Source organism: Chiloscyllium punctatum, chromosome 11, assembly GCF_047496795.1.
Source record: "Chiloscyllium punctatum isolate Juve2018m chromosome 11, sChiPun1.3, whole genome shotgun sequence".
NCBI lineage: Eukaryota > Metazoa > Chordata > Chondrichthyes > Orectolobiformes > Hemiscylliidae > Chiloscyllium > Chiloscyllium punctatum.
In genome coordinates this window covers 35,135,802-35,158,751 of record NC_092749.1, presented here as the reverse complement: position 1 = coordinate 35,158,751, position 22,950 = coordinate 35,135,802, and the positions used below count along the sequence as shown (strand labels likewise).

At 41.2% G+C, this 22,950-nt stretch overlaps 1 protein-coding gene across 1 annotated transcript in view; it reads left to right on the top strand.

The window, feature by feature from the left end:
• Window positions 1-22,950, top strand: part of LOC140482887 (tetratricopeptide repeat protein 7A-like) — a 361,467-nt gene that overhangs the window by 210,676 nt on the left and 127,841 nt on the right. The window lies entirely within an intron of this gene.

Sequence of the window (22,950 nt, the reverse complement as noted above, 5' to 3'; positions counted from 1 at the left end):
TACCCACATTCTCAGAACGTTTTTTTTAAAGGACACAAAATTAAAATAATTGGCAAAAGAGGCAATGAAGTGAATAAGATTTGGAATGTGATGCTTGAGTATGTAATGGAGGTGGAATAAATTAGACATTCAAGAGGCGATTGGATTGTTTTCTGTGGAGGGAGGGTTAAAGGGCGAAAGAGGAATAGCAGTATCTGTGTTTTTCATTTGGAATACATTACAGACATGATGGGCTGGATGGCCTCCTTGCAGTTTGTAACAATCCTGCAATTACCTTCAGGAAGGCTTTACTTGTGTATTTATGACTTTTCTCCAAATGGCAATGGAAACCTTATACTCAGTTGCTGCCAATCCGTCATTGCACAGAATGGCTCTTGCTTCGAAGTTTAGTTGGATAAAGTCCATCATTTTGCTGTTGAAGCTGTTTCTGTTGTAATGATTGAGTAGTTTCTACCCGATAACAATACAGGGAATTGTTAAGCTGTCAAAATAAGCACCTGTTGAAAAATGGGATTCCAGCAGAGCAACAATAGGAGACTATATTTAATTTGTCACATAATTTTAACTTTATGATGGGTGTAATTGATCTTTAATAAAAACAGCAATGGTTTACTCTGTGTTTTATTACAATAGTAATTAGCTGATCTGTTATCTGTGAGTTCCTTGTTAATTAATTTGAACATCTCTGGGCAGCCAAGTGATCTCTGCCTCCTTATCCTTCTGCCTTTAGATTATTTACTTGCAAGAGTTCGCTCCAACCTAAATTTCAATTTTAATAGTTTTGTTTTAAATAGTGAATGAGGAACACATGTCCACCTGGGAGGAAGGAAGGAGGTGGATCTTCTCAGCTGTGCAAGATCAAGAGTTTTACATGTTATCAAAAGGAAGCCTTCAGTTGAAGTACAAAAGGATGCAATGGTGTGGGATAGCAGGGTGACAAGACTTCAGGAGGAGCAGGTCACTGTTCACTCTGGAGTGAGATTTCAGTTTTCAGATTTATTTGCATCCTGCTGGATTAGCACTGACATGAAACTGAAACCATTTTGCATCAACAGTGCTGGTGCAAATCAGGAGTGAATGAATGAATGATGAATAATTTGAATTCATGCATTTTATATCACCAAAAGTTAAAATGACCCCAGACTGAATATAAATTAAAGTTTATGCTCTGCATATTATTTTTTAAATATATAATCAGCATTGTAGTGTTGCAAGTTTGTCTATATCAATGCAACATTGTGACTGGAAGTTACTTGTATTATATGTTTCAAATTTTTCAGTTCCGTAGCCATTGACTTATCTCATTCCCTAGCCATTGTCTGAAGCTGAGCCAAACCATTTACAACCTTGGCGTACCTGTATGACCCAGAGAAGAATTTTTATCACATCTGCTTTGTCACCAACAGAGACAGCTTCTTGATTAGTGAGGGGATCAAGGGTCACAGGGAGAAGACAGGAAAATGGGGTTGAGAAACATATCAACCATGATCAAATGATGGAGCAGACTTGATGGGCCAAATGGCCTAATTCTGCTTCCATATTTTATAGTCTTATGACCTACTTTAACCTCCATAATGTCATATGCTGTCCATCTACTGCTGACTCTTATTGATAACTTTGTTAGCTTTGCATTTGAACAACTAAATCCAATCCTGGTCAATCTCCTCAAGTTTTCACCCCTATAACCTTAAGCTGATATGCACTCTGCTAACTCACATCAAGCGTAGTTCATATAACAGCCCCTCTCATTTTCAGTGACCTTGGTTGACTCTGGTTACACAAGATTGAAATGTCACCGTGCTAATCAAGATCTGAGAGAATGGAGAAACAGATAATGTCAGGGAGCAGGAGACACTGACCCTGTCTGGCTAAGCAGATGGCCACATGACTTCGCTTGCAATTGGGCAGCACAAGCCCTAGCAAGGCAATGTCCGAGGAGCAGTAAAATCGACATATCGGGCAAAAACCCTTCATCAGGAATACAGGCTTCAACAGTTTCCTCATTTCCCCTTCCCCCACCTCACCTCAGTTCCAAACTTTCAGCTCAGCACTGTCCCCATGACTTGTCCTACCTGCCTATCTTCTTTTCCACCTATCCACTCCACCCTCCTCTCTGACCTATCGCCTTCATCCCACCCCCATTCATCCATTGTACTCTTTGCTACCTTTCCCCACCCTCCTCCCTGACCTATCACCTTTATCCCCACCCCCACTCACCTATTGTACTCCATGCTACTTTCTCCCCGCCCCCACTCTCCTCTCATTTATCTCTCCACCCTTCAGGCACTCTGCCTGTATTCCTGATGAAGGGCTTTTGCCCGAAACGTCGATTTTACTGCTGCTCGGATGCTTCCTGAACTGCTGTGCTTTTCCAGCACCACTAATCCAGAATCTGGTTTCCAGCATCTGCAGTCATTGTTTTTACATGGCAAGGCAATGATCGGGTTCAATCAGCCTCGCTGAGTTGGTTATGTTGTATGGGGATTCTAAACACTTGCAGTATGGAGGCATGTGACCAGTGGTTTGGAAGAATTGCATAGACAGTCTATCTCAGACAATGGGTTAGTGGAAGGACTGGAGTACACATGTTGCATTGGGGAGTGGCAATGGCATAGTGAATTATGACTGGACTATTAATTCAGAAACTCAGCTGATTGTCTGAGGCCGTGGCTTCAAATCCCATCTCCGCAGATGGTGGAATTTGAATTCAATTAAATAAGGTCTTGAATTAAGAAGCTACTCATGACCTTTAAACCATTGCCAATTTTTGGAAAAACCCATCCGGCCTGCAATTGTCCTTCAGGGAAGGAAATCTGCCATCCTCACCTGGTCTAGCCTCCATGTGACTCCAGACCTATAGCAATGTGATTGACTCTGAACTGCCCTCTGGGCAATTAGGAATGGGCAATAAATGCTGGCCTAGCCAGTGACACCCACATCCTGTAAATGAATAAAAACTACCAGAGCTTGGAGCAGGGATTTAGTGTTGTCAAAAGGACATTGCTTTTCTAACAAATATAAAAGTAATGCTTTTGATTTTGATACTACTGTTCTAACATTAACATGCATTAAATAATAGCTATAATGAATAAAATCTAACCGTTGTCACCATTAAGATTACGACATTTGAGAATTTGAGAGTGAAAGGTTTTAAAGGGCTAATTGTCTTTAGCCACTGTATCACCCTCCCTGAATTTTAACAGGTTGACTGTTCATCAGAACTGTGGAACTGTACATTAGTGTAGGATCACATGGAGGCATTAACCTGTTTGTTTCTCTCAAATGTCATTGGCCAGTACGTTAACAATCTCTGTTTTTATTCCACTGCTGCTTAAAAATTTCTCAGTGGAACTGTTATATAGGTTTGCAGGGAGTTCAGTTATTTTTAATGTTTAAAGCAACCCCAGCATAATTAATAACAGAAAGTGCTGGAAATATGCAGCTGGTTTGGCAATATCTGTGGAAAGACAAATAGTTAATCAGACGATGAGCAGACATCAAACTGAAACTTTAACTCTGTTACTATCTCCATGGATACGACCAAACTTGCTAGGTTTTTTGGCATTTTCTGATTTTATTTATGCATTTGTAAATACAAGGGGTGGTTCAGTGGTTAGCAGCGCTGTCTCACTGCACCAGTAACCTGGGTTTGATTCCAGCCTTGGGTGACTGTCTGTGTGGAGTTTGCACATTCTCCCAGTGTCTGTATAGGTTTCTGTTGGGTGCTCCGGTTTCCTCTCACAGTCCAAGATGTGCAGGTTAGATGAATTGGCCATGCTCAGAGAGTAGTAAGGGTATGGAATGCTTTGCCTGCAACGGTAGTAGATTCGCCAAGTTTAAATGCATTTAAGTCGTCATTGGACAGGCATATGGATGTACATGGAATAGTGTAGGTAGTATGGGCTTCAGATTAGTATGACAGGGCGGCGCAACATTGAGGGCCGAAAGGCCTGTACTACGCTGTAATGTTCTATGTTCTATATGTTCTAAATGTGGGGTTACAGGAATAGGGTGGGGGCTGGGTCTGTGTGGGATGCTGTTTGGAGGGTTGGTGTACACTCGATTGGCCAAATGGCCTCTTTCAGCACTATTGGAGTTTTATGATTACAGCTTCTGCAGTAGTTTTGTTTTATAACAGCATAATTAATAGTGGACCAAACAACCATGTCACCTATAGACAGGAAGATAACAGACTGAGGTTTTGTTTTTGCAATGAATTGAAATTAGTATATGTTTTCTTTAGAAAAAAACAGGAAAGTATATTTTATTTAAATTTAAAATTCAGTTGTACAATGAGGTAAATGGTAAATTGTTAATGTGGTTATTAAAGCAGTTGTCAGTATGGAGGTGTTTAAATTCACTTGGCAGCTGACAGGCTGAGTCCTCATTAGTTTGGCTGGCAGGATATTATTTTGTGGTGGCAGGGGATGGTTTCAAGCTTTTGACATCTGCAACATATGAATCATAGACTGAAAACATAGTTCATGGACAGCTTTGTCACAGGAAATATGAGAGGAAAATCTAGCTTTGTCAGAGGAAATATGAAGGGAAAATCCAAATCAGAGCTGGATGTTGTAGTCAGCTTGAGGTTTATTTTATCCAAAAGTACAACACTGCGTCTGTTGTTATAATTGTTGTTGAGCTACTTAATGGATTTGGTGGGCAAATGTGTACAAACAGCTCATCTAAGAATCCATTTTATATGGGTGAGCTTAAAATCCATCTAATTTTACACAGCCCTTTCTCTCCGTTAAAATCAACAGCATAGTCCTGGAAAATGTGAATAATTTTCCACGTCTTGGGAGCCTTCAGTCAATGAAGGTGGAAAACTACATCAAGATTCATCATTGACTCCAGTGTGCCAGCTCAGCCTCTAACCAAATGATGAAGAGAGTATTTGAGGATGAGGATCGTGAAGCCGAGATTAGGGACATGATTTACCAGTGATTCCTGTGTTGAGTTCGGGGGGGTGACCTTAAACAAATTTATTAAACCTTGAGTGGTGTAGACAAAATAAATAGCGAGCATCTTTTCTCAAGGGTGGTGAGTTCAAAACGAAGGGGCATATTTTTAAGGTGAGAGGCAAAACTGAGCAGGACTTACATACTTATGGTAAGGATCTTGAACAAGTTCATAGTTCTTTGAAAGTGGAGTCACAGGTAGATAGGATAGTGAAGAAGGCGTTTGGTATGCTTACCTTTATTAGTGCATTGAGTATAGGAGTTGGGAGATCATGCTGTGGCTGTTCAGGACATGGGTTAGGCAACCTTTGGAGTACTGCATGCAGTTCTGGTCTCTGCAGTATGGGAAGGATGTTGTGAAAATTGAAAGGGTTCAGAAAAGGTTTGCAAGGATGTTGCCAGGGTTGGGAGTTTGAGCAATAGGGAGAGGCTGAATAGGCTGCGGCTATTTTACCTGAATATCAGAGGCTGAGGTGATGTTATAGAGTTTTATAAAATCATGAAGGGCATGGATAGGGTGTAGCCAAGGTCTTTTCCCCTGGGTGGGGGAATTCAAAACCAGAGGGCATAGGTTTAAAGTGAGAGGAGAAAAATTTAAAAGGGACCTTATGGGCAACTTTTTCACGCAGTGGGTGGTGCATGTATGGAATGAGCTGCCAGAGGAAACGGTGGAGGTTGATACAATTACAACATTTAAAAGTAATCTGGATGGGTATATGAATAGGAAGGGTTTAGAGGAATATGGGCCAAGTGCTGGCGAATGAGACTAGGTTAAATTAGAATATTTGGTTGGCATGGACGAGTTGGACCAAAGGGTCTCTTTCCATGATGAACATCTCTATGACTCCGTGAGAGGACAAAATTATAAAGGATATGAGCGGTAATGTTTTTACACAGAGAATGCTTCATGTGTGGAATGAACCACCAGAGAAAGTGATGGATGCAGGTACAGTTACAACATTTAAAAGACATTTAGATAAGTACGTGCATAGGAAAGCTTTGAAGGGATATGGGCCAAATGCAGGAAAGTGGGCCTAGTTACTTTGGGAACATGGTTGGCATGGACTAGTTGGACTGAAGGCTCTGTTTCCATGCTGTATGACTCAATGCTTTGGAGACTGACAACTATAGCAAGTTCCTCAAAACTCTAAAGAAGTACTATCCATTGTACCAAGGAAACCTATCCAACGCCATCATTAGTATGTCTTGTATGTAAAAGAAAAGGACAAATCCAACCCAGAAAATTATCGCCCCATCAGCCTATGCTTGATCATCAATTAAGTGTTGGAATGTGTCATCAACCATGGTATTAAGCAGTACCTGCTCAGCAATAATCTGCTCGGTGACACCCAGTTTGGGTCCTCCCAGGGCCACTCAGCTCCTGACTTCATTATAGCCTTGGTTCCAACATGGACAAAAGAGCTGAATTCTAGAGGGGAGGTGAGAGTGATAGCCCTTGACATCAAGGGTGCGTTTAACTGATTGTAGCATCAAGGAGTCCTGACAAAACTGGAATCGATGGGAATCCAGGAACAAACCCTCCGCTGAATGGAAGCATACCTGACACACAGGAAGATGGTCGTCGTCATTTGAGATCAAGTATCCTAGTTTCAGGACATCTTTGCGGGAGTTCTTAATGGTAGCGTCCTAGGCAGAATTTTCTTCAGCTGCTTCATCAATGACCTTCCCTCCATCATAAGATCAGAACTGGGCATGTTTGCCAATGATTGCACAAGGTTCAGCGCCATTCGCGACTCCTCAGATACTGAAGCAGACCATGTCCAAATGCAGCAAGGTTTGGACAATATCCAGGCTTGGGTTGACACGTGGCAAGTTACATTCCTGCCACACAACTGCCAGGTTATGACCATCATGAATAAGGCATAAGCTAGCCCTTTGACATTCAATAGTGTCACCGTCACTGAATCCCCACTCTCAACATCCTGGGTGGTTGTCATTGACCAGAAACTCAACTGGACACTTCACATAAATATAATGGCTACAGGAGCACATCAGAGGCTAGGAATACCGCAGCGAGTAACACACCTGCTGACTTCCAAAGCGTGTGCACCATCTACAAGGCATAAGTCAGGAGTGTGATGGAATACTCCCCCACTTGCCTGGATGAGTGCAGCCCCAACAACACCCAAGAAGCTTGACACCTCCCACAAAATGAATCAACAAAAATAAAATTAGGATTGTCTTCTGATCCCAAGTTCTTAACATCAGGTTGCTAATTACTCCAAGTCAGTTCCACTGGACAAGGCATGTCAGTACACTACTTGAAACTAAGTCATACAGAGTCTCAGAGGACAATGGAAATGTTTTGGCAATATCTTTAAATCATCACCGAAGAGATCAGTGATGACTGATGGAAGTATCTAGCTTGTAATGGATCAAAACAAAAAAGATTCAATCAGAAATGTGCTGAACATATTGCCTTTATATATTCCAATAAGAAGTCACTCCGAGTCATGATGTTGGAGAGAGCACAACTAACCATCCAAAGCTCAATTACCTGATCCTTCAAGCACCACGTTTGCATGTAGTGTACCACTGGTCTCATTGTTTTTACCCACCCTGATAAATCCAATGACTGCAGATGCTGGAAACCAGATTCTGGATTAGTGGTGCTGGAAGAGCACAGCAGGAATCCTGATGAAGGGCTTTTGCCCGAAACGTCGATTTTACTGCTCCTCGGATGCTGCCTGAACTGCAGTGCTCTTCCAGCACCACTAATCCAGAATTATTGGATTTATCCATCATTTCAGAACCCTTTGAATGTGGGGAAGTAAGTCATTCTTGATCACAAGGGATTTGTGAAGAGTGAATTTGTCAGTCAGTTTTGGGAGAGCATTTCAATGTGGTGATGGTGTTAAAAATGAAGCATTGTTATCCAAGTTATTCAATAGTTGTTCAAAATTCTATCACAGTACCTACAGGGGTAGCAATCAGTTCTAAATGAAAATCCAATTTACTGGAGTTCTTTAAAAACATGCAATGTGGATAAAGAGCCTCTGGACATATCATACTTAGATTTCCACAAAGCATTTGATAAGTATAATTTTGGATGCTATTGCAGAAAAAGAAAAATCAGCATTAAGGTGGTAACATTACCATGGATAGGCTGGCTGGCTGGATAAAAAAAAGCAGAGAGTATGCATAAATGAGTCTTTGTCTAATTGGCAAGGTCTAATGAATGGAATCCTCCAGAGATCTTTGCTGGGGCTTCAACTTCCTGCAAACTACATAAATGACTTAGATGTGCAAAAGCAACTTAAATGAATTGGCAGACAACTCCAAGATAGGTAGGAAAATGCGGGCAGCATAGTGGCTCAGTGGTTAGCACTGCTACCTCACAGCACCAGGGTCCCAGGTTCAATTCCAGCTTCGGGCGATTGTCTATGTGCATATTCTCCCCGTGTCTGCGTGGATTTCCTCCCACAGTCCAAAGATGTGCAAGTCAAGTGAATTGGTCAGGCTAAACTGCCCATAGTGTTAGGTGCATTAGTCAGAGGGTAAATGGGTCTGGGTAGGTTACTCTTCGGCGGGTCGGTGTGGACTGGTTGGGTTGAAGGGCCTGTTTCCCCACTGTATGGAATCTAATCTAGTTTACAGACGGATTTAGATAGTTTGAGTGAGTAGGCAAAAATTGGGCAGATAGAGTATAATATGAGTAAATGGGAAGTTCTTAATTTTGGCAAGAAGAATGAAAAAATAATATTATTTAAATGGAGAACAATTGCAGATGGAATTAAGTATTCTGGCTTATGAGTCACAGAATGTTAATATGCAGGTGAAGCAAGTACTCAAAAAAGCTAGTTGGATATTATCCTTTATTACTAGAGGAATTGAACACAAAGGGACGTTATGCTTCAGATATCCAATATTCAATGACATACCTCTCATTCTTCTAAAACACCAGTGGAAACAAGTCCAGCCTGTCCAGCCTTTCCTCATAAGGCATCATTCCTGGCATCAATTGAACAAAGCTCTTAAGTGCTTCCAGTGCATTTGCAACCTTAAGTAAGGAAACCAAAACTGCACTGTATTCAAGATGTGGTCTCACCAATGGCTTATTTGAAATGTATAAGATCATAAATGGTTTTGACAAGGTAAATATGAAAAGGATGTTTCCTTTTGTGGATGATTCAAGAACTGTGGGGTGCTGTTTTAAAATTAGTGGTCATTCATTCAAAACAGAGATCAGGAGATTTTTCTCTCTGAGGTTTTTGAGATTTTGGAACTCTTTGCTTTAGCAGGTGATGGAGATGGGATCATTGATTTTCCTGCCTAACCTGAACCTAGCTATCTCTGCCTTGAAAATATTCGAAGGTTATTGGGGCAGGTGGAAATGTGGATTAACCATGATCCTTTTAATGGCAGAGCTGATTCAAAGGGCTGAATAGTTTACTTCTGCTTATTTATACATTCATTCGCACACCATACCCAGATTTATTCAAGATACAATCGTTTCAACAATTAATTGATTTACCTGTCTGATGAAGGCCTAAGCCATTCAATTTGGATGCTGGGATGTTGAGGGAGTTGTTTAAGTATGTGATTGGTACTTTTAAAAAAATTAATCAGCAGTTACTTCAACAGAAGCACAGCTTGCTGCAAGTTTATGGAGAGATTACTAGGGCTTTTGAGATACAGTGGTAGTGTCACTACTTTTGAACCAGAAGGGCTGGGTTCAGTTTTTAGCTGGCCCCAAATATATCTGAAGAGGTTGATCAGAGTATCTATGGAGAGAATGGACAAGCTGTAATTTAAGTGCAGAAAACTGGAATATGGAAATAGATGTGTTTTTCTAAACTCAGCCAATATATATATAAATAGAGTGAAAGTTACCCAGAATGTAATGCCTCTCACATGTTGCTGTTTGTGATTGCATATTAAACTTGGTGAGGTTTGTTATGGTAATCCTTTTAAAACATGGAGCTCCAAAAAATGCATTCAGTCAGATGTTTCCTCAGTAATCCCTTTATCAACTTAGTAATATGAATGGCAGATTCCTTGTCCAGTTGACAGTTCCTTTTTTTAAAAATTCTTTCATGGTATGTAGGTGTTGTTAACTAGGTCAGCATCTCTAATTGCCCTTGAACTGAATGACTTGCTCGACCATTTCTGAGGGTGGTTAAGAGTCAGTCACATTTTTGAAGATCTGGAGTCATCTGTAAACCAAATGAGATACAAATTTTTGTCTCTGAAGGACATAATGATTGCTATTACTGAACTAGCTTTCAATTCTAGATTTTAATTGAATTTCAAATCTGTCAGTCGATGTGGTGTGATTTAAACCCATTGTCCCCAGAGTATGTGCCTGAGCCCTTTGGATAACAAATCTAGATGGGATTACTCACCATACATAATGGTGATATTTGTAGTTAGTAATAGTTCTGGCTTTAAAACATCTATTTTCAACATTATCTGTTCTGTACAGTGGGTCCCACCATAGATTATGAATATGTTGAAGTCCTGGAGTGGAGTTTGACCTGACATTTTAGTGAAACAGAGATTTGAGTGCTACCATTAAGCCAGAGGAACAATACAAAATGTTAATGTACTTTACCAAGGTATTTGTTTTACTCACATCCTTATATTTCTTTCCAGTATTTTCCTTTGTGTCAGATATGCTGGTTTCCAAACAGGCAGCCAATGTACCTGCCCTAGACCTCTCAATATTCTCCTTATAACTATTTAGTTGGAGGTGGCCTTTTGGGTTCCTTCTTCGTCTAATTTGACTTCCTTTCCAATGTGAAAATCTCATGATGCGGTGTGTCATATTTATTCCATTGGAGAATTTGTTTAGCTGTTTGAAAACACTGGAAAACTCAATGGACTGTATTTTACCAGACCACAGGACTGGCTGGGCGTTTGGAAACTTTGCAAAGTGGTGCAGAAATGTGGTGTGTGGCATTCCTGTCACTTTCCTTCTGCTTTCCCATTTTTCCAACAGTGGAAAAATGTAAGATGAGTCTTATTTCTGGCACCCAACAGAACTCCTTCCTATTTTTCTGGATGTTTTGACGGTGACAGGGATGGGTACCCCCGCCAAGTTGAGGGGAGACTATCCGATAAAGGCTGGAGTGTTCTGAGATGAAGAGGCATGCCTTCTTTTGGGTATTCTTTTTAACTACCAGAGAGGACTCTGCATTAATGGTACCAGCTTTTCACAAAGATGCTGCTGAAATTATATGTGCTGGCTACCAGGCCCTGTCTAGTTTCAGTCTCACTTACTTGTTCTTGGGGATGAAAGCCATTCATTCATCCTCAGCCTGGAGGTGTGGCCTCTGCTTGCCCTGCTCAGCTGTCAGTCCACCTATTGGGCCACTGCCATCTGGGGTGAGCTCCTGAAGGAATGACACCACTTGGTGTAACTGCCAACAACATACACCCCTGTCCCGACACCTGCCAAAACAAGGTCATCCCCTGTGCAGGGAAATCATAAGTGACTTAATTGGGTTCCAGGCCTTGATCACCGGAACTCTGTCCCCTCAGAAAATATCTGTACAATGGGTTTTATTACAGTGTGCAGAACAGACAACAATTCAAGATCATTACTTTATTTGTTTTAATTAATGCGGTCTTTAATCTACTACCTAATAAATAAAACAATTTAAGCTCATTCTATACCTTTATATTTATTATGAATTTCCAGAATTTAAATTGTATCAAATCTATTGGATATTGCTGAGCATCTTTATTTCAGGTGTGCTTCATTATCAATTGCTGCAATTATGAATTTCTGTGGGAAAAGTATCTTTTTGAAATGCTGATATAGGGGAAGGAGATAATGTATAGAATACACATTCTCTATGCTAAATGAAAAGGAGGTAGCATTCTTGCTTTTTAGTACTATTTCACTCAGTGCTTACAAGCCGTGTCTTGGTGTGTGCTCATTCCTGTTGACTCAGTCTGTGGTGGTGCTGCAGTATGGCTAAAGAGAAGCACTGCAGCTGAACGCTAAGATCAGCAGGAGTAAGGTGCTGGTGGAAAGGCTAAGAAAAGCGCATCTAACAGCACAGTGCTGCAGCTGCTGTTGCTGACACTTGCTGATCCACACTTTAATTTCTGTACGATTGCGTCACCGGGTTATTTGCAGCACCTGCCGGGTGGTTCCCTCTTACTGTATTAGGTCTGTGTGAGTAGTGTTTTTATGGTTTTCAGTTTGTGTTTTAGATGGTCAGAAAAGCTATATTTTTTAAATAGTAATTTTGATGCATTTGATTTTGCCTGTAAAGACAAACAGTTGATTTGGAAATAAATTAATGTTTCTAAAGTCTTGAGATTAGAAACTTATGCCCGTGGGTTTTTCTGATAACTGTAGCTGCATTATTTAATATGTTTTTTTCTCTCTGGCTACAGAATAGAATACGGTTTCTTTTGCCTTTACTAAGGTACAATATATCTAGGAACCAATTATGCAACATCTCGCTTACAAGTTAAGGATTTCAATGTTTCAGTTGCTCCATTCTGTGAAGTCTTTCAGAGGAAAGATGAAGACAAACATCACCTTCCTTTTTTGAATGATTGACACTTGAATTGTCCTGTGCATTTTGAGGAGCTTGGGAGGGAGTTGCCTGTCTGTCTTTTTGCTGACACATTAATGTCAAACACAGCAGAGACAAAAGTGAAATGAATTGCCTTGCTTTTCTCTACTGCAAATGTTAGCCCACAAACATATGTTAGCTGTTATTGAAATTCCATCTTCTGTGGGTAGGAGGTATAAACACCCTCATTTGAATTAAAATGGTAGCCTTCGTGCCATTAACATTAAAAGCTATTTTAGCAACACCTTTTTGTGCTTGGAGTCACACTACCACTTCTTGTTGTTTGGCTCCAGTCTGAAATGCAGAGTAATTGAGCAAAAACTGCTGTAAACATTACAATGATATTTGTGTGTTGTTTTCAAGAACTACAAATAAATCATCACCTCATCTGAACTGATCAATCTTGCAATATATATTTAAATTTTGTGCCAAGTTGAAAACAAATAATGCTTCAGGAGAAAAGGGCACAGTACTGGCAGAATGCTTATATGTTTACATAAAATATTGCTGTAATTGCATGTATACTGCACAGTAACATATATACATATAAAAAGAAAAAAATTATACATTTATAAATTCTTAAAAGGGGATTCTTTGTTGGCTGTAAAGGATGTTCTGGATGTTACAGTAATACAAAGAGAGGGGAACATGGAATGCATATGGGATTAAGACAGTGGCAGGTAAACAGGTTTCTTGTGGTAGTTTCTATGTAATCCTATAGGAAAAAAAAACTGCCCATATGGATACAGTTAAGGAATGAGAAGTGAAATGGGAGCATTCTTGATACATATTATAAGTCACCAAATAGCAAAGATAAGATACTTCATTGAAATGTGCAAGAACAACACAATAATAATATTGGGGGCTTTTGACTGTTCTGATAATTGCCTGGAATAAAGGTAATACTTCCTATCAAAATTAGAAAAAAACCCCACAATATTTACATTGCTTCCTGCATCAATAGTTACTCTGTCCAAAGTATAAAGACAAGATGGTTTAACTTGTTCTGAGAAATTAAATTGGGTTGATAACTAACCTGAGCACCATAACAATTGAGAAATAATAACCACATTGTAGTTAAGATCACTCTGCCACTAGAAAAGAGTAATGAGGTAAAACCAGACTGAGATATAAAATAAATTCTGTGAGATAAGAAGGGAACTACCTTATTTTAACTGGCAATAAGTTAACAAGATAATGAGATAGTAGTGGAAAAATGAATGGTCCATAAAATAGAAATATTCCTGTAAGATGAAAGGGGTTGGTGGATTAATAGCGCAATTAATAGAAGAAATTTAGAAGGCTGTATGTGAATTGGAAATGGAATAGCATTTGTTTAAATGAGGAATTTAGAATTGTTGCAAAGAAATTAAAAGGGACATTCTAAGGGCCATTAAAAATATCAGCACCTAATATGAAAGGAAATACTAAGCTTTTTAAAACATAAACAGTTAAAAAAATCAGAAAATTCAGAGACGAAGGAAGAATCAACTGAACAAGATGACTAATTTCCTAATACTCTGATATAAGTTACACTGTTGCCTTCACAGGCCATACAGTTTGAGGAAAGATTTGTCCTCGCACTTGGTAATCTATCTCATTTTTTTCTAAAACAGAGGTTTCACATCGGCATCTTCAGTGTTGGATTTAAGGACATACAGTAGCAGTGATGTTGGCTGTCAAGGCGTAGGCCTTGAGTTGGTTTGCAGTAACATCAGAGTGAACATCTTAGGTTCCCTAAGGCCAGCTGATAGGAAGTGGCCAACATGACGGAATCAGCTGTTTGGATATTTGAAGGAAATGAATCATGGGAAGGAAAACCAACTTCTCCATGTTTAAACTGTTAACCTTTTATCTGCCATATGTATAATCTTATAAATTTTTTTAAAGTCTGGCCTCATTTTTCTAAACTTCAATGAGTACAAGATCAATCTAGTCAACATCTCCTCTGATGAAAGTCCCTCCTTACCTGTGAACCTCTCTGCACTGCTTCCAATGCTCATATATCTTTAATTAGATAGGAAGGCCAAAATTGTTCACAGTATTGCAAGTGCATTCTGATTAGTGCCTTGTATAATTTTAGCAGGACCACCCCATTTTTATACTGCATTCGCTTTGAAATAACACCCACCAGTCTGAAAAAACAGCCTCGCCTATTTTATCTGCTGGACTTGGGTACTATGTTTTTGTGATTCATGCACAAGGGCTCAAGGTCCTTCCATGCTGCAGTTATTTTTATAGTATTTCCTCATTTAAATAATATTCAACTCTTCTATTCTTCCTATCAAAAAGCGTAACATCACATTTTCCCACATTATACTCCACCCCCCAACTTTCTGCCTACTCATTTAACCTGTGTCTATCCCTCTAAAGACACTTTGTGTAATCCCCACTACTTGCTTTACCACCTATTTTTGTGTAATTTGCAAACTTGACACTAATGCATTTACTTCTGTGGTCCAAGTCAATAATATGTATTAATAATTGTGGCCCAACCAAAGTCCACGTGGTTGTGTGAGATGCTGGGCCTTTACATCTCAAAATGGCAGCTGAATTCTGTGAACAGGGGTACATGTTTTACCTTCGCCCGACTGTTTTATATAACAAGTGACCTATAATAATCGAAGTACCGCTCTGCAACAAGGAGCCCTTATTGATCTCTCCTGTCAGAAATGTGGAGCTCTTTTGTTGAGTTTTTTAAAAAGTGTAAATCCGCATGTGGTTGCCATTCCTTGGCCCTTTTATCCATTGATAACACCATATTCCTTTGAGCAGATGGCAGTTATCTCTTGGAAGTGAGGCTAAAAATCCCTGAAACTCTGCCAGTTCCTTACATTGGACACAAATATAGAAATTCTTGAAAAGCACAAGCTACAGTCAGGGTCAAGTGCTGCAGAAGTATTTCACAGTTTGGTAGCTTTTATTCAGAGCTTCATGCTTCCTCATATTTTAGAAACTATTTTATGTGATGAGCTGAGCTTTGTGAGGGTCACTGCCAATCAGGATTGACACCTAGGAAATAGGAAGACCACTTGCTGCTTGAAAAGGAAAAGTCAGGTTGGAAAGAAGAAGAGGATGGAGGCAGAAGCAAAAAAGGAAAAAGATGAGAGAAAGGATAGAAACACAAATGACATTGCAAAGACAATAACAACAAGTGAAAGATTGTATTCTCCACCTTACCATATGCGAGGTCCATTATGAGGTATGAAAATTGTTGTAATTTGCAAACAGTGCAAATGTACTGCTGTGGCAAGAATGTCATTCCAGTCATATTCTCCATTTTTTTTCCCACAGCTGTCATGCACAATTCTATAAATTTCAATAACTAAGACTGGATATTACATTTGGTCTCCTCCTATCATAATCAATCCTGCACTCAGTTTAATTCATTGTGAAATGTTGGCTCTGTGAAGAGCCAATGCAGTGTAGTTTGATGCATAATTTAGTATTGAATTACTTGTTTATATGAAAAGAAAACTAAAAGTGCTGAAAATTTACAGTCATTAGTATTAGGAAATGAAATATGATTGGCCAACAGTGAATTTGCAACATTTTCTGTTTCTTGAACCTACTTGGTATTTGGTTTGCTGTATAATTTTAATCTGGATTTTTTTCATTTTGTTCACATCCTTAAGACACTTCCTTGAAGCATTATTGTATTATTTTCTTTTTAAGCACCTAAATTAATTTTGTGGCTATTTGTTTTTTGAAAACAATGCAACATTTGCAAGTTTCCAATGTGTTGATACTATCCTTAGAATCTAATTAGTTTTGGATTGTAATTAATACGTCTGTAATTTCCTCACCTCAGGTAAAAACATCTGAACCTGCATATTTGTTTACCTTCAGAAGTTACTTTATCCATTGCCATTTTTAAACTCATAATAATGGTTTTCAGATTCTTATTAGAAAAACTTCTACTCAGCCTATACTCTATATCTTCTTTTTCATTGTCTGAAGACCTTATGCTTTTTGAGATCAGTCTTAATTTAATCTATATTTGGAAGTATGACAGAATTGTGCTTTCTGTAATATTGGGCTGTATCTTACATTTTTTTGGCTAAGTCTTAGTTTTTTCACAGAGAATATCTCTCTGTGAGGTCGAGCAGGATTTCTCGCCACATCAACTTAACTCATTAAGTACCTACTGCGCCCCTCTTACCTGATTCTAGCCCCATCTGACCACCTGCTGTTCCTGCAAGGTCCCTCCACTCAATGGATATCTGCTTAAAGAATGATTTGGAGATGCTGGTGTTGGATTGGGGTGTACAAAATTAAAAATCACACACCAGGTTATAGTCCAACAGGTTTAATTGGAAGCACACTAGCTTTCGGAGCACCGCTCCTTCATCAGGTGATAGTGGAGGACACAATTCTAAGGCACAGAATTTATCGCAAAAATTTACAGTGTAATGTAACTGAAATTATACACTGAAAAATACCTTGATTGTCTGTTGAGTCTTTCATCTGTTTGAATACCATGATAGTTTCACTTCTTTCATGTGTAAATCACAAAACGTTTTTTTAAACCTTTTTTAAAAAAAACGTTTTGTGATTTACACATGAAAGAAGTGAAACTATCATGGTATTCAAACAGATGAAAGACTCAACAGACAATCAAGGTATTTTTCAGTGTATAATTTCAGTTACATTACACTGTAAATTTTTGCGATAAATTCTGTGCCTTAGAATTGTGTCCTCCACTATCACCTGATGAAGGAGCGGCGCTCCGAAAGCTAGTGTGCTTCCAATTAAACCTGTTGGACTATAACCTGGTGTTGTGTGATTTTTAATTTTGCGAAAAGAATGGCATGCACCCAGACAAGCACTGCTATTATGAATCTGCTCTGCTCACTGAAAGACATGTTTCAATTCCAGAGAAGGGAAAATGGCCCGTGATTCTCTGACCAAGACCTGGAGGTCTGGGTGGACAGAGTGATCTAGAGGAGAGCTGCCCTCTTCCTGGAGAGCTAACTGGGAATGCACCTGGACCCTGGTCTGAGGTGATTGCCCAAGTCAGTGCAGTATCTACTATTCAGAAAAACTACCAGCAGTTCTGCAAGAAGGGCATTGACCTTCTGCGCTGCACTTAATTAAGTGCCACATTCTCTCTGTTATCTAGCACTCTCTTTTTCAGCTCCTGCACTCACCTCCCTCCAAGGCTCATCCTCTACCATTCTCGTTATTGCATGCAACATCTTCCCCCACTGTCTCTCGTTCTTCCCACACCACTAATTCTCCATGGTATTCACACTGCCTGTTCACCCATCTGGGACATCTCACTATCTTTATGACTCCCTATACTAGCACTAATAGCTCTGCCACTCACTTTCAGCTTGCTCACTCAATCCCTCCATATCCTGTTACAAAAGAACCCAGTCCATAACAGTTCGGAAAGAGCTGGGATGAGTGGAGGGGTGCCTGACATCAGGCACCTCACCCATGACAAGGGACGAATCCTATCCTTTGGGGAAGACCAGGACTGCATCTGCAGCAATGTAAAGACATCTATGTTCATCGAACCAAGTAAGGACAATTTCTCCTATCCCTGCAATTCTCACAGTAGCGCTGTTGTCAATGTCTTTCATTGCACTCCATTTCTAACTATTGGTTGCTTGGCGTTCTCTCCCCTGTGCCTTCCAGGTACCAATGGATGTCTGTGACCCTTGTGGAGAAACAGGCTGCTCCTTTCCTTCGCAACTTCAAGGGAATTGTGTTCAAAGCCTCAAAGGAAGTGTCAGCAAGGCAGCCTCTCTCGCCCTGCCAACACTGACACCATGGTGAAAATGTTTGGGAGTTCGGATTGGTCGGCACCTAACTGCAAGAGCTCCTCAGCTGGCCAAAGATGAACCAGCCCAAGCCAGTAGCTCTTAGAGGATTGCAGCACACGAGAACCCTGCTCAGCTCCATGCAGGACAGGATCTTGTGGTATTGGCAATCAGGGACTTGTCAGAATACACAGGAAGAACCAGGCAGGTCTGCGGAAGGCAAGAACCCTCATATCTCATAGGCAACAGGAATGCAGCTATGTCTTAGGCATGCAGTTGCCTGGCTGCCTCCATGATTGCCATAGAGAGCCAGATCCAGTTCCCTCTAGGCCTGCTGGATACATACACAAAACTTCATTCCATTTCTCCAAGCATTGGTCCTCCTGATTGAAGGCATGGCAACAGGGGAAATGGAGAATCTGGCACTCAAAGCATAGTTCCCCTTCCTCACAAAGAGGTGCAAAGGTGCATCCAGCCTGTAGAGGAAGCATGGCCACCTCAGAAGCCACCTCGAAGGATACTTGAGAGGTAGCTGGGCTCTCCACTTCCACCCTACACTGCCTAACTCCTCCAATCTTTGGAAGTTCAAGCTGAGGAAGATTCACTTGACTTTGGCAAGGAGAATGGACGGTGCCCTAAGTTGGTCCACCAGCAATGTGGATGCTTTTCCCAGCTAGCAGTGGGCTGAAATCACCAGGTACTCACTCTGACTTCCACATCAAGAATTCTTGGGATCTAGTTTTCTAGTAATAGATGGTAAGAGAGGAAACTGCATATTAATGAGATAAGAGAAGTTAATAAGGTCATTAAGAAGCAATAGTCCCCTTAATAAGAAACTCACTGCTGCTAAGCGAGAATCTTGCCTTGAAGCCTGGAACTTAATTAAAAGATGCAGCCAATTGTTCCCATTTTTTAAATAGTTCCTCGCTGGACTTCTAATGCGATTCTACCACACTTCTCACCACAGTCCACTTTGTTCTGGCCCCAGAAAGATCCTTCTTTTTATACTTGTGTTGCTTTAACCTGATAGGTTTTATTCAACTATTTAACAATATTTGTCCCCAGTTTTTAACTTTTTACTATGTGGAAGACAATGGATAATGAACTGTCCTTTTTACTGTAACTTTTCCTTCAAACATCTACAAATGACCTTTACAGGTGGTTATGAAATTCTGTCAGGCTGTTGGCAATTATACAAGGGCTGTCTTGAAGAAGTACCAGTGATCAACCAGGCAGAGCTCTCCACTTCTTTCTTTCTGCCTGCTGAACTGGGAAATGCCTCTGTCTCCACTGAATTGTGCCATGATTGAGGACTAAGCAAGTCTCATTTGGCATCTACTCCATTCCATGACACTGAGCATAACTGTGAGAAAAAACATAGATAGCTCTATATACTGGGCCCTTTCTAACAACCCAGCCTCTTGAGAAAACACCTTACATGCTTCATCCTTATCTTTATACAAGATAAAATTGGTTACAATTCCCCTGATCGTAAATTTCACACCCATCCTTTCCTTGCCGTACCATCAATGTTCCCAGAAACTCAGGGATCCTGGTGCTTCACACCTCATTCCATTATTTGTATTTCTCCTTTTATAAATCAATTCTTATTCATTCTTATGCCTCCAACTCTACTTAAATACATTTAATGACAAAGCAGAAGTCAGCAATTTTCTTTTCAGTAAAAGTAAATGGTAAACTGATAGGCATGTTCATGAGCACAGTACCTTTCAAAACATAAAATGGTGTTCATTGCAAAATTCTTAAAAGGGTATGATGAGGAAGTGCTTGTGTTGGACTGGCTGACGGTAGCTACCTAATGAAGCAGCAGCGCTCCGACAGCTGGAACTTCCAAGTAAACCTGTTGGACTCTAACCTGATATTGTGTGATTTTTAACTTTAAAGGATAGACAGAGTAGATGCAGAAAGGATGTTTCCCTGAGCTACAGGACACAACCTCAAAATAAGATTCAAGCCACTTAAAACTGAGGAGGAACTTCTTCATGCAGAGCACGGTGAACCTTGGGAATTGTTTAGCCTAGAGGGTGCTGGAAGCTCAGTCATTAAGGTGAAGAGAGTGATTGATAGGGTTCTAATTAACAATGAATTGGGGATACAGAGATGGTATAGGAATTTGGCATTGAGGTCGATGATCAACTGGGGTCCAGAACGGAGCAAGCTCGAAGAGCTGAACGGTCTGTTCCTACTCCTATGTTCCTAACTACTGTATCTGGGAGACTATTCTGTAGATTCATTGCATAATACATGGCAAGGATTTGGGCTGGAAATTTCTTCCAATAATATTCTGTTTCATATTGATTCATTTTGCAGGAGAAAGTGAGGACTGCAGATGCTTGAGATCAGTGCTGAATATGTGTTGCTGGAAAAGCGCAACAGGTCAGGCAGCATCCAAAGAGAATCGACGTTTCGGGCATGAGCCCTTCTTCAGGAATGAGGAAAGTGTGCCAAGCAGGCTAAGATAAAAGGTAGGGAGGAGGGACTTGGGGGAAGGGCGTTGGAAATGCGATAGGTGGAAGGGGTTAAGGTGAGGATGATAGGCCGGAGTGGGGGTGGGGGCGGAGAGGTCAGGAAGAAGATTGCAGGTTAGGAAGGTGGTGCTGAGTTTGAGGGTTGGGACTGAGACAAGGTGGGGGGAGGGGAAATGAGGAAACTGGAGAAATCTGAGTTTATCCCTTGTGGTTGGAGGATTCCTAGGTGGAAGATGAGTAAATGTCTGTGTTGTTTCGGTCGCCCGAGATAGAAATGGAGAGGTCTAGGAAGGGGAGGGAGGAGTCTGAGACCGTCCAGGTAAATTTGAGGTCGGGGTGGAAGGTGTTGGTAAAGTGGATGAACTGTTCAACCTCCTCGTGGGAGCACAAGGCAGCGCCCATAAAGTCATCGATGTAGCAGAGGAAAAGGTGGGGGGGTGGTGCCAGTGTAGCTGCAGAAGATGGACTGTTCCACATATCCTATGAAGAGGCTGCCTCGTGCTCCCACGAGGAGGTTGAACAGTTCATCCACTTTACTAACACCTTCCACCCCAACCTCAAATTTACCTGGACCGTCTGAGACTCCTCCCTCCCCTTCCTAGACCTCTCCATTTCTATCTCGGACGACCGAATCAACATGGACATTTATTATAAACTGACCGACTCCCACAGCTACCTAGACTACACCTCCTCCTACCCTGCCCCCTGTAAAAACACCATCCCATATTCCCAATTCCTTCGTCTCCGCCGCATCTGCTCCCAGGAGGACCAGTTCCAATACCGTACAACCCAGATGGCCTCCTTCTTCAAAGACCGCAATTTCCCCCCAGACGTGGTCGACGATGTTCTCCACCTCATCTCCTCCACTTCCCGCTCCTCCACCCTTAAGCCCCGCCCCTCCAATCGCCACCAGGACAGAACCTCACTGGTCCTCACCTACCACCCCATCAACCTCCATATACATCGTATCATCTGTAGTCATTTCCGCCACCTCCAAACGGATCCTACCATCAGGGATATATTTCCCTCCCCTCCCCTATCAGCGTTCCGAAAAGACCATTCCCTCCGTGGCTCCCTCGTCAGGTCCACACCTCCCACCAACCCAACCTCCACTCCCAGCACCTTCCCCTGCAACCGCAAGAAATGCAAAACTTGCGCCCACACCTCCCCCCTTATTTCCCTCCAAGGCCCCAAGCGATCCTTCCATGTCCCACAAATTCACCTGCACCTGCACACACATCATTTACTGCATCCACTGCACCCGATGTGGCCTCCTCTATATTAGGGAGACAGGCCTCCTACTTGTGGAACGTTTCAGAGAACACCTCTGGGACACCCGGACCAACCAGCCCAACCACCGTGTGGCTCAACACTTCAACTCCCCCTCCCACTCCACCAAATACATTCAGGTCCTTGGACTCCTCCATCGCCAGACCATAGCAACACGACGGCTGGAGGAAGAGCGCCTCATCTTCCGCCTAGGAACCCTCCAACCACAAGGGATGAACTCCGATTTCTCCAGTTTCCTCATTTCCCCTCCCCCTACCTTGTCTCAGTCCCAACCCTCAATCTCAGCACCACCTTCCTAACCTGCAATCTTCTTCCTGACCTCTCCGCCCCCACCCCCACTCCGGCCTATCACCCTCACCTTATCACCCTCAGCTTAACCTCCTTCCACCTATAGCATTTCCAACGCCCCTCCCCCAATTCCCTCCTCCCTACCTTTTATCTTAGCCTGCTTGGCACACTTTCCTCATTCCTGAAGAAGGGCTCATACCCGAAACGTCGATTCTCCTGCTCCTTGGATGCTGCCTGAACTGCTGCGCTTTTCCAGCAGCACATTTTCAGCTCTGATTCATTTTGTACTGATGTTCTATTTTTATATAGTCACACCTTAAATTAAATAACTTGTGTGTATTTATAAATCACCTATGAAACGTAATGGGATATTATATGTCTTTGTGCAGTCCTATGCCCAACTCATGGACAGATCTAAATTACAAATAGTAAAGATATTTGATAAAGTTGCCTCTGCTTCTGGGCAGTGTAATGAAGGCTCGTTCAGCACTGCAGAAATGTTTTGTAGATTCCAGCAGCTTAATTTTTGAAAAGCTGGCAGTGAATATGAATTTCTTATGTTTTTCTAGGTGTAGTCATGACAAATAAATGTCATGGG